Below are 12,582 nucleotides of genomic sequence, written 5' to 3'. Positions count from 1 at the left end.
CCGTACATGTACGGCAAGGGTCCTTATGGGGTTAAGGCTGACTGAATATCTGAGTGTATAGAACTTTTCAGGTCTGCCATTAAATCTTGCATAGCAGACAGGGTGATCCTATCATGTTCAGAGCTTGTATTAGGGCTCATGTTAAAGTCAGACTTTGCCCCTGCTGGAGAGCTTTGGGCAGATCCCCCACTCACATGACTAGTTTTATTTGCAAGGGAAATATGTCCTACCAGCTCCTCATTGACCTGCTGCTTCATGGTGCGCTTGTTGCTGGAGTTCATTGGTGTCTGTGCTGCACCCTGCATGTGCCGAGGGCCATCTTGGATCCGTGCTGCTGTGAAGAAAGAGGTAAGTTTTCTGGGGAAACCAGGGTTTTTCTTTGTTCTTGTCATCTCCAGTGTCTTCCTGGGGGTAAGTGGGTGGAGCGGGGTCTGCTCCAGTGCAGTTTGGGTGCCTCTGAGGTGCTTTATAATGCTGTACTTGGCTGTGGCTGCTGGAGCTCAGCTATGCTGCTTCTTCTTAGCTCTGCATCCGGCTCTGCCACCATACATTATTACTATCATTTACTTTATATATAAAAAATATTTTTATTCAATTTTTAAATGTATTTACAAAGTAATACATTTAGAAATAAGGCCAAGTTCACACTTCAGTTATCTGGTCACTTACCGGTATTTCCATCAGGGATTGTGAGCTAAAACCAGTAGTGAAGCCTAATCAGCTCCACAGACATAAGGTATAATGGAGAGATCTGCACCTGTTCTGTGTTTTTGACCCGCAACCGGTTTTGGCTCACAATAACTGATGGAAATAACTGAAGTGTGAACTCAACCTACTGTAATGTTGTCTACTCATGGGAAGATTCACCCATCTCTAATTGCAAACTGCTAACCATTCATATTTTCTAACAGGAATAATAAAGGAATGGTACAAGACAAGAGTCATAAGAATAGATGCTATAGAATTGTTACTGCACGAGGAACACAAGTAGTTACTAAACCAAACCTGTCAGGAGAGGTCACAGGTCCCCTAAAAGAACAGCATTCATTAATATGAGAGATGACACTTAAAAATGGTTATTAAAGAGGACCTTTCACCTGAAAATGCAAGTTAAACTAAAGATATACCCTTACTTGCCCGGGCGTGTCTTTCTTCTCCCTGGCACGGAGCGCATCCAATCAGCGCGCTCCGCTCTTAGCCAGGGAAAAGAAGCTCCAGTTCTCGCAAGCTTCTCGTGGCTCAGGATAGATGAAATCGCTCCAGTTCTCGCGAATCTCGTGAGAACTGGAGCTTCTTCTCCCTGGCTAAGAGCGGAGCGCGCTGATTGGATGCGCTCCGTGCCAGGGAGAAGAAAGACACGCCCGGGAGAACTTTTGCAGGCCCGCCCAGTTGAGCCGAATGGCTCATTAGCATAGAAGGCGGGAAATATTGCGGGGGGCACCGCGGACAAACGGGGGCACTGAGTGCAAAATGAACAACTGAATAAGCACCACCGGGGGCCGGCAAGTAAGGGTATATCTTTAGTTTAACTTGCATTTTCAGTTGAAAGGTCCTCTTCAAAAACCAGTCACTAAAGATGTTCTACTTAGCGAAACAATCCTCGCCAATGTGATCTTCTGAAATATCTCATCAAAATGTGAGACAGTAGTGAAACAAGAAAGCTACATCACAAAAAAAGCATGTCACCAAGAATGTGAGCAGTACATTAAATATATATTTTATTCTCTTGCTGTTTTTTTCTCTGTGGCATGAAAAAATGTAAAGCATCAGAAGAAAGGGTAATAGCCCACAGAGGACAGCAGGTATGGAATTCTGTTCCTCATGCAGTTCCCAACATGGTTCCATAGGCCATGGCCTTTTGACCCTGTCCTTTACTTTTCTTTTAGATTGCATGATCAATGGCTGCTCAGCTTGAGATCCTGCATGTTTAATGCTGGTGCTGAAAATCTGTGTAAATTTTTATCTTTGCCTGCCCTGAACTAATCTGTTGGCTCACTGCAATTCCAAAAATTCCCATACTCTGATGAAGTTAAAGTTGCAAAATAATCAGACCTACTCCAATCCACAGGCCCCCTTAGGCTGGTTTCACACGGGCGTTGCGGGAAAAGGTGCGATTTTTCCACGCGAGTGCAAAACATTGTAATGCGTTTTGCACGCATGTGAGAAAAATCGGCATGTTTGGTACCCAAACCCAAACTTCTTCACAGAAGTTCGGGTTTGGGTTAGTTATTCTGTAGATTGTATTATTTTCCCTTATAACATGGTTATAAGGGAAAATAATAGCATTCTGAATACAGAATGCATAGTACAATAGGGCTGGAGGGGTTAAAAAATAAATAAATAATTTAACTCACCTTAATCCACTTGATCGCGCAGCCCGGCTTCTCTTCTGTCTTCTTCTTTGCTGTGTGCAGGAAAAGGACCTGTGGTGACATCACTCCGGTTATCACATGGTCTGTCACATGATCTTTTACCATGGTGATGGATCATGTGATGACCGGAGTGACGTCACCACAGGTCCTTTTCCTGCACACAGCAAAGAAGAAGACAGAAGAGATGCCGGACTGCGCGATCAAGTGGATTAAGGTGAATTAAACCGTGCGTGAAAATCGCACCGCATCAGCACTTGGTTGCGGATGCTTGCGATTTTCACGCAGCCCCATTCACTTCTATGGGGCCTGCGTTGCGTGGAAAACGCACAATATAGAGCATGCTGCAATTTTCACGCAACGCACAAGTGATGCGTGAAAATCACCACTCGTGTGCACAGCCCCATAGAAATGAATGGGTCAGGATTCAGTGCGGGTGCAATGCGTTCACATCACGCATTGCACCCGCGCGGAATACTCGCCCGTGTGAAAGGGGCCTTACAGTACCTGCCTGTGGGGAAGTTTTTGAACTTTGGGACTCTAAAACACCGTCCCCAAAGGGCCACAAAGCCTCTTTCTCAAGTCAAACCCATACCTAGCGTGGGAAAAGGAACTGGGAGAAGTTGTCTCCACTAAAATTTGGGCCTCCTCCTTAAAGAGGACCTTTCATCAGTCCAAACATTGTAAGATAACTATCAGGCTGTGTAGAGCGGCGCCCCAGGATCTCACTGCCGCTCTGTTCTCCCGCTATGTCACCAGGTATTTTTGCTAATTTGGTTGTACTGCCCTTTCTGCCCTTTTTAATCAGCGAAAATACCGGGGGACATAGCGGGAGAATGGAGCGGCGCCCCGGAATAATAGTAAGTGCACTGAGATCCTGGGGCTCAGCTCTACACAGCCTGATAGTTATCTTACAATGTTTGGACCGATGAAAGGTCCTCTTTAACATTTGTGGACAAAACATTTACCTGTGTCTCCCACTACGAAGCCATCATGAAAACTGCTCTTAGGTGGTATCTTACCCCTGATAAACTGAGCTACATATATCCTGGCTTCTCAAACCTCTGTTGGAGAGGTTGTGGTTGCAGGGGGTCGCTATTTCATATTCTCTGGTCCTGTCCCCTGGTCCTGTCCCCTCGTGCGTCACTAAGATTCAGACTAAACCCTCCCCAGCATTAGCCGTACTTTTTCTTGGTATTATGGACTTCCCAACTCACCTGCGCACAGTAATGGCTCACATTATGCTCTCCACAAAACTGGCCATCATGAGATACTGGAAATCCCCTCTAACTCTTCCCATTCAGGAGGTAGTGGCGATGGTAAATACTTCCTGCACCCATGAAAAAATGTTAGCCCTTATAAATCATAGATACTCCAGGTTTGTTTCCATATGGCAGCTCTGGCTTTCCCCCCAAATGCATTTGGTTTCCGACCTACAGAAAAGCCCATCTGAACCACCGAGACCGAGAGTGCTCTGTTACCGTTGCCATCTTTGTTCATTTAAGTTGCACTTTGCTTGTTATTTTTCTTTTATTTTACTTGTACTCCAGTCTATTGGTACAGACTTTCACCTCCAAAAAGACAGGGATGCAACGGTGGCATTATTATCCGCTTCTACTGTTCCTAATATTTATGTATAACTATTTGTCACATATGTTTTTGTTAATGTCGCAATCAAGATCTTATGACTTATACTGTATTAGAGAACCGAAATCTGAACTCATGTGGCTATGCAATCATTGTTACCTTGTACCTTTGGAAAACAATAAAAAAAAGAAATCTCATTTTGACACATATTTGCTTTACTTGGTCAAAAATGAACTTTTTACTCATTAAGTGGTAGACTAGCTATTACTGTTTGTGGATCATACACTGAATGAGATACATAATGTTCTACATTACTCTACTATATAACTTAATTAGTTCAAAAGGCACATTTTGCATACACTTAACATTGCCCATACTGGATGAGATGTCTCATGTGTGGCAGGTTTTGTTGGTGAGACATCCCTTGGTCCTCAGGCAACCGCCCTATAAAGAGCACCAGAGGAACAGTGGATTCAATTCATTAATTTTCAATGAGAAAAGGGTAGGATTTTATCATCTTAATTTTCCAACTCATTGCACCATATCGAGTGCTTTTGACCATCAAATATGCAGATTAACTACGCGGTTCTCTGACAAAATACAGAGGTAATCATTAGGAACAGACGTTAACATTTGTTATGTCTAGGAGAGGCTTAACTGGCTGCTACCTTTCAGCATATTAAAGCTGGCCAGTTTATGTGCTGGAGTAAGACGCTCTCTATAGGTTTTAGTGTGACAGAGAAGAAGCATTTGGGTTGAATGTGTCTGCCAACAAAGTTAGTGTTCTGAAAAACAATATCTCAATCTAGTGACTGATAGAAGAAGAGGTGATATGGTGAAGGTACAACGTGCATCCTTTTTTCCTCCATGTGCACTGTTGCAAGTCAAAATCAAATATGGGAAAAGCAAGGGGATGCATGCTGAGAGCAAATTAATTCATGGTTAGTAAGACATACCAGAAGTTCTCAATGGTGGAATTTGGGCTTTAAGGTCCCCGCCATATGCTAATACAAAATTGCATTAGGGTACATAGCTGCTTTGGCTTTTGGCAATGTATGAGGATATTCATGTGATTTCTGGTTAACTAGTCAAAATCCTATATGTAGGGCCAGATTTATCATAGACTGCCGGCATATGCCGATCTATGATAACGATCGATGCTGCACCTAATTTAATCCTTTCGCTGTCGGAGATTTTTTTTTTTTGCGTTTTCGTTTTGCACTCCCTGCCTTCCCAGAGCCATAACTTTTATATTTGACTGTTCACAGGGCTTGTTTTTTGCGGCACAAGTTGTACTTTCCAATGCCACTATTTAATATTGCATATGATGCAGTGTGAAGCAGGAAAAATTTCCAAATGAGGTGAAATTGCAAAAAAAAAAGCAATTCCACCACAGTTTTACAGGTTTTTTATTTACGAAGTTCGATGTGCGATGAAACTGACCAGTTACTTTTATTCTACAGGTCAGTACGAATCCGGCGATACCTTATGTGTGTAGTTTTTCTTGCGTTTTGATAGTGCTAAAAAAATTGGGAAAAATCTGTTTTATTTTTTTGTCACCATATTTTGACTTTTTTTTTATTATGTGTACGGAGCTATATGGGGGCCCATTTTTGCTAGGCAATCTGAACTTTTCATTGATACCACTCTGTGGTTTGTATGACTTTTTGAACACCTTTTTAAAAAAAAATTTGTAGAAAATGAAGCGACCAAAAACAGCGAATTGGCCAGTTGGTCACTTTTTTCAGTTTTTCTGTTTGCCGTATGGGGAATATATTTTTATACTATGGGCATTTTCGCACATCGCGACACCCATGATGTGTATTTTTTTTAATTCTTTTATTTTTATTTTGGGAAAAGGGGGGTGATTTGAATTATTATGTTTTTTTTATTTATTTTTTTAAACCTTTTTCTTTGCACTTTTTTATAGTTCCCATAGGGAACTATAACAATCAATCATATGATTGCTATTATCATAGACTCCAATGCACTTGCATTGGAGTCTATGATGATTTTACTACTTTCCTATGGAGCCCTATTACAGGCAAGGGCTCCATAGCAAATACTATGCAGCAGCCTCCTGTCATTCACATAGACAGGGGCTGCTGCACACAAGCTCCGACTCCTCCGATCGCCACACGGGGGAGCCGGAGCATAGCCGAAAGTGCGCGCTTTTGATTTTCAGATCGCTCAGATGCCGTGGTCAATCCTGACCATGGCATCTGAGCGATCTGAAAATCAAAAGCGCGCACTTTCGGGGGGTTAAATGTCCGCGATCTGCATTAATGCGGGTGTCTGCTATAAGAAGCAGGCAGCCATCTGCGGCTATGGCGCCCGCAGCACACATGATCAGGCGCCATGTTTAAAGACCGGACCGATGACGTACATGTATGTCATCGGGCGTGAAGGGGTTAAGGCAAGGCATACACCTAGTCATAAATTGAGCTTAGCATCCAGCAGTCCATGCGCCTATACTGATATCTACACCAGCCCCCAGCTTGCATAGATTTCAGTGTTCTCTTACGCAATGGCGTAACTAGAACTGACTGGCCCCCACAACTTCTTCGCAACCCTCTCCTCCCATGCAAAACCTATTCCTGAAGCTAGTCAAGATTGCTCTTTCAGACCACACTGCTCCATCTGTTTCCTACACGTATATACTGTATGTCATGTCAGTGTATATACTGTCACTGTATATAATTTTATTGTATACTGTTGCGGAGGCCCTGATAATAAAATCTTTTAGTCCTCCTCCCGGACAAGCCCCTTCTGAGTTCAGGCCCTGAAGGAGCCGCTTCCCCTGCATAAACTATAAGGCTAGGTCTACACAACGACATTTGTCGCGCAACATTTTGTTGCACCAATGCTGCGCAACAATTTTTATAATGGCAGTCTATGGTGTCGCACTGCAACATGCTGCGACTGCGACGTAACAGTCGCAGAAAATCCATTCGAGATGAATTTTTCTGCGACTGTCGTGTCGCAGTCGCAGCATGTTGCATGTTGCAGTGCGACACCATAGACTGCCATTATAAAAATTGTTGCGCGACATTGGTGCAACAAAATGTTGCGCGACAAATGTTGCGCCCTATCTGTCACGCGACTTATTGTTGTCGTGTAGACCTAGCCTAACTACGCCCCTGCTCTTACACCAGAAAAATGGAGCAAAAAATTATAAATGTGGTGGGACTGCTGGTGCCGGCCCCTCCCTGCATTTGCCACGCCACCTTTTGAAAAGTGTCCAGGTTGGCCAAAAAAAGCCACTTGCATAAACTTTTCTGTGCAAGTAGTGTTTAAAAAGTTGAAAACGTGTGTATTTCTCTTATTTACATCAAAATGAGTTTCTGTCTGGACATCTGTCTGCTCTTTATGCACAACCAAACGACCGGACCAATGTTCACCAAGTTTGGCACACAGGTACATCAGGTGTCCGGAAAGGTTTTATACTGGGTCTCAGCTCTCTACGATGTACCGTTCCTGAGATATTCCCGAAAAATTACCTGCATTAGCCAATACAAGCCCCCAACTGCCATACACACGGTCACTTGTCCCTTATCAGCCAATAGAAGCTCGCAGGCTCTTAGTCTCCACATACACACAGTTTTACTCCAGGTTTCCATAACAACCCAGCCATTTTTCTTCACTGCTGTAGGTCAGCTTTAGGCTAGGGCTACACGATGACATACACAGCTCAGCAGACAGTATCACACAATAGACTTAGATACACAACAGACAGTATCACACAGGATAGGATTAGATACACAGCTCCACAGACAGTATCACACATGATAGGATTAGATACACAGCTCAGCAGACCGTATAACACATGATAGGATTAGATACACAGCTCAACAGACAGTATCGCACAGGATATGATTAGATACACAGCTCAGCAGACATTATCACACAGGATAGGATTAGATACACAGCTAAGCAGACAGTATCACACAGGATAGGATTAGATACACAGCTCAACAGACAGTATCACACTTGATAGGATTAGATACACAGCTCCACAGACAGTATCACACATGATAGGATTAGATGCACAGCTCAGCAGACAGTATCACACAAAATAGGATTAGATACACAGCTCAGCAGACAGTATCACACAAGATAGGATTAGATACACAGCTCAGCAGACAGTATCACACAAGATAGGATTAGATACACAGCTCAGCAGACAGTATCACACAGGATAGGATTAGATACACAGCTCAGCAGACAGTATCACACAAGATAGGATTAGATACACAGCTCAGCAGACAGTATCACACAAGATAGGATTAGATACACAGCTCAGCAGACAGTAAGACACACAGGATAGGATTAGATACACAGCTCAGCAGACAGTATCACACAGGATAGGATTAGATACACAGCTCAGCAGACAGTATCACACAAGATAGGATTAGATACACAGCTCAGCAGACAGTATCACACAGGATAGGATTAGATACACAGCTCAGCAGACAGTATCACACAGGATAGGATTAGATACACAGCTCAGCAGACAGTATCACACAGGATAGGATTAGATACACAGCTCAACAGACAGTATCACACTTGATAGGATTAGATACACAGCTCCACAGACAGTATCACACATGATAGGATTAGATACACAGCTCAGCAGACAGTATCACACAAGATAGGATTAGATACACAGCTCAGCAGACAGTATCACACAAGATAGGATTAGATACACAGCTCAGCAGACAGTATCACACAAGATAGGATTAGATACACAGCTCAGCAGACAGTATCACACAGGATAGGATTAGATACACAGCTCAGCAGACAGTATCACACAAGATAGGATTAGATACACAGCTCAGCAGACAGTATCACACAAGATAGGATTAGATACACAGCTCAGCAGACAGTAAGACACACAGGATAGGATTAGATACACAGCTCAGCAGACAGTATCACACAGGACAGGATTAGATACACAGCTCAGCAGACAGTGGGTGGGGTACTCTAGATGTCACTGTTATAGTGGATACTGTCAATATCTTTTAACAACACACAGAAACATTAAATGAAATAGATGAAATATACCCATGCGAAGCCGGGTCCTTCTGCTAGTTAATGATAAATTAGTCCCATAGTGTGCAGTCTCTAGTCAGTACAATGTTCTATGCCTGGTGATCATTGATCCTTACAAGGTCCGATTCCTGACGATCAGTGATCCCCGTAGCATCCTTGTTACTGACATCCTTGTCAGTATAGCATTCAGCCCACTTAGGAAATTTCCCTGTAGGGCCAGTCCGTCCCTGAGTGACTGCAGTCTGTCTATACCATAATAGCATATAGCAGAAACAAACATATAGTACACAGAAAAATACACACAAGCCTCATATACACAGATAAACATGTTCAAGCTTCAAAAGTGGAGGCACCAGACCATCCAGAAACAGAAACCCAAAATCTGGATAAAAAAATGGTTGTAAATGAACTGGCAGTCGCCAAGTCCTAGAGTCCTCTAGCATTATGTTTTTTGCTTTACATCATACATGTAAAATGCTAACTCTTGGATGTATTTCAGAGAGCAGAATAGGGTTAGTCATTTTAGATTCCAAAGGAAAATGTTAGGCTCGTAGTTGGATTAACTGTGCCCTTTTTATTCCTTTGTGAGCAGGAGCAGAAATCATTGTACAGTCCATCTGGAAATAGCACATTAATTCCAGGCAGAACAGCACAAAGGATTTCCTCCTAGATATTTACAAGTCATTTCTTCAGAAAGCTGGAAAAATACAAGACATTTTATGTCACAAACAAGCAAAAACTTGTCTGTCAAATGATCAGAAGAAATAGAAAATGAGCTGAAATACAAAATGCCCTGCCATGTTTTCTGTACAATGACTAATCTACTGAACGTTTAATCATTGGGATTATAAACACAAGTACGTAGGAACTGTGAATGAAGCTCCCATTTCGAATTGTATCTGTGCCCTCAGGAAGGAGGACGAAGCACCGTATGAAGTCACTTCTTCTGGAATGGTGCTGAACCCTGAGGCAATGGAACAGTGCTAGAATCAGTGGCGTAACTACCGGGGAAGCAGCTGCTTCGGGGCCCGGGCTGCCAAGGGGGCCCGGCGTCCCGGCAGCGTGTGTGACAGTTTATTTTCAAGTTTGTTAAATATCGATGTCTTACTGTTCAGGGCCCCTTCACAGCAGCTGACCAGGCCCCCTCGCTAATGTGATCTAATCTTACTGTCTCTTAAAGTCTTTTGATGTGTCTGGGATTCGAACCCACAACCTCCAATGTCTGAGTGTATCAGAGGCAAAGCATTTACCCTCACAACCATAAAGGCTGCATTACAACTGATTGAAAAAAAAAGAAAAAAAAAAAAAAGAAAAAGAGACTTCTACTGTTATAGCTGGCTAAGTGTACATCTATACACATGACAGCTGCCCCAACACACCCAGCACTGCTATATCTCTATATGACAGCTGTCCCAGCACACTCAGCTCGCTATCCTAATAGAAACCCACAGAGCAACATTGTTACACAAATGTATCACTTAGCATAAATGTTGCAAAGTTAGTAGGCAGTATAGGAAGACAAGTGTTACCACAGAAAAGTCAGCAGGTGCATCCAGACATATTCAGTCATAGACAATACCAAAACCCACTGCCACTGTAAAATCAGCAGCACTAGCTAATAGGAGAGAAAAAGACTATTACTATTTGGCACACAAAGGGTCAACTGAAGAAAGTTTTAAAATAGTAGGATAGATAAGATAGTTCCCAGCTTATTAAATAAATAAATAATAAAAGTTCATTTTTAACTCATATAAATATAACACCTCATAACAGCAAAAATGCACGTGTCAAGGCACCTGATACTGGCACATGGGGGGGGGGGGGGGGGAGAGGCACCTGATACTGGCACATGGGGGGGGAGGGGTTGGCACCTGATACTGGCACCTGGGGGGGAGGGGGGGTTGGCATCTGATACTGGCACATGGGGGGGGGAGAGGCACCTGATACTGGCACCTAGGGGGGAGAGGGGTTGGCACCTGATACTGGCACCTGGGGGGGGTTGGCACCTGATACTGGCACATGGGGGGAGAGAGGCACCTGATACTGGCACATGGAGGGGGGGTGGCACCTGATACTGGCACCTGGGGGGGAGGGGGGGGTTGGCACCTGATACTGGCACATGGGGGGGAGAGAGGCACCTGATACTGGCACCTGGGGGGGGGGGTTGGCACCTGATACTGGCACATGGGGGGGGGGAGAGGCACCTGATACTGACACATGGGGGGAGGCACCTGATACTGGCACCTGGGGGGGGGAGAGAGGCACCTGATACTGGCACATGGGGGAGAGAGGGGTTGGCACCTGATACTGGCACCTGGGGGGGAGGGGGGGTTGGCACCTGATACTGGCACATGGGGGGGGAGGCACCTGATACTGGCACATGGAGGGAGGCACCTGATGCTGGCACTTGGGGGGGAGGGGGGGTTGGCACCTGATACTGGCACATGGGGGGGGGGGAGAGAAGCACCTGATACTGGCACATGGGGGGGGAGAGGGGTTGGCATCTGATACTGGCACCTGGGGGGGAGGGGGGGTTGGCACCTGATACTGGCACATGGGGGGGGGAGAGGCACTTGATACTGGCACTTTTTTTGTGGGGGGGGGAGATGGCACTATGATACTGGGACATGTGGGGGGGGGAGGAGAGAGGCACTTGATACTGGCACATGATGGGGGGGCATTATGGGGGACACTAGGCCGGCAGCCTATCAGAGGCTGGACACTGAGGGGCATCTACTGGGGCACTATATATGGGGCATTTTATACTGGTACATTATGGGGGGCACTAGCAGGAAGGGGGGAGAGGAGCACTATGGGGGAATTTACTGGTGGCACTATATAGGGGTATTTTATACTGGGACATTATGGGCGCACTATGGGGACATTAGCTCAACTGGGGGCATTACAAGGGGGTATTTTTGCACTGTCACATTATAAGGAGAATTATTACTACTGGGGGGGGGCATTATGGTGGGCTTTATTACTCCCCCATGGTATGACCCCCTAGTAGCAGCACCAGCCTCTCCCTGCTCTGCTATCCCTCTGCCCCTTCTCCAAATCCTTATTATGAAATCTTTCTCATTAGGATAAAGCACAACATCAGCTCCGCCGAGCCCCCGGCCAAGTGTTGAAGTGGTGTCCGAGATCCCCAAGGGCCAAGTAACTGTAAGTTTTCATGTGAAATATGTTTATGTTATACACATATAGCCTACACTGTGCCACACAATATACAGTATACCGCTACACTGTGCCACACAATATGCAGTATACCGCTACACTGTGCCAAAGGAGTGGGGTTTACACAGGAGGAGGGAGGTGCGAAGCGTGCTGGGGGGGGGGGCCCTTACAAATATTTGCTGTGGGGCCCAGTCACTTCTAGTTACTCCCCTGGCTAGAATGGTTATGGATGTATAAATTAGGAAGGGGCCATCAATCGCAATATATGGAGGGAACAGCAGGTGCAGCACATGGGGGACAGGCATAATTCACGAGGACATAAAAGGGACAGGACAAGGGCAGGACAGTACATTGGGGCACAGCGATCATAGTACAAATACAGTAGCACAGCTGGATG

Source organism: Bufo bufo, chromosome 6 (assembly GCF_905171765.1).
Source record: "Bufo bufo chromosome 6, aBufBuf1.1, whole genome shotgun sequence".
Taxonomy (NCBI): Eukaryota; Metazoa; Chordata; class Amphibia; order Anura; family Bufonidae; genus Bufo; species Bufo bufo.
The sequence above is the reverse complement of the archived record's forward strand: the minus strand, read 5'-3'. Positions refer to the sequence as shown.